Here is a 258-nt window from a genome sequence, read left to right as displayed (position 1 = left end):
AAGCCGGTTCCGCGCTCCCTCACGCCCCTGCCCCTGGGGGCGGGGAAGCCGCGGGCGCTTGTGGGACTTGTAGTGTCCCCGTGGGTGCGCGGAGAAGGGGGCGTTGCTATAGTGATCTGAAAATCCCGGCCCGCTGGCTGTGCCGAAGCTGGGGCAGGCTTCCTTTCTCCACGCCAGCCCCCTCCTCTCACCCCTATCTCGTTCTTTATCAAACAGTTATTAAGCACGTAATATAGGTACTGTTCTAGGCACCAGGAA

This window comes from Acinonyx jubatus, chromosome B4 (genome assembly GCF_027475565.1).
Source record: "Acinonyx jubatus isolate Ajub_Pintada_27869175 chromosome B4, VMU_Ajub_asm_v1.0, whole genome shotgun sequence".
In the NCBI taxonomy this organism is placed as follows: Eukaryota; Metazoa; Chordata; class Mammalia; order Carnivora; family Felidae; genus Acinonyx; species Acinonyx jubatus.
This window is presented reverse-complemented; position numbering follows the sequence as displayed.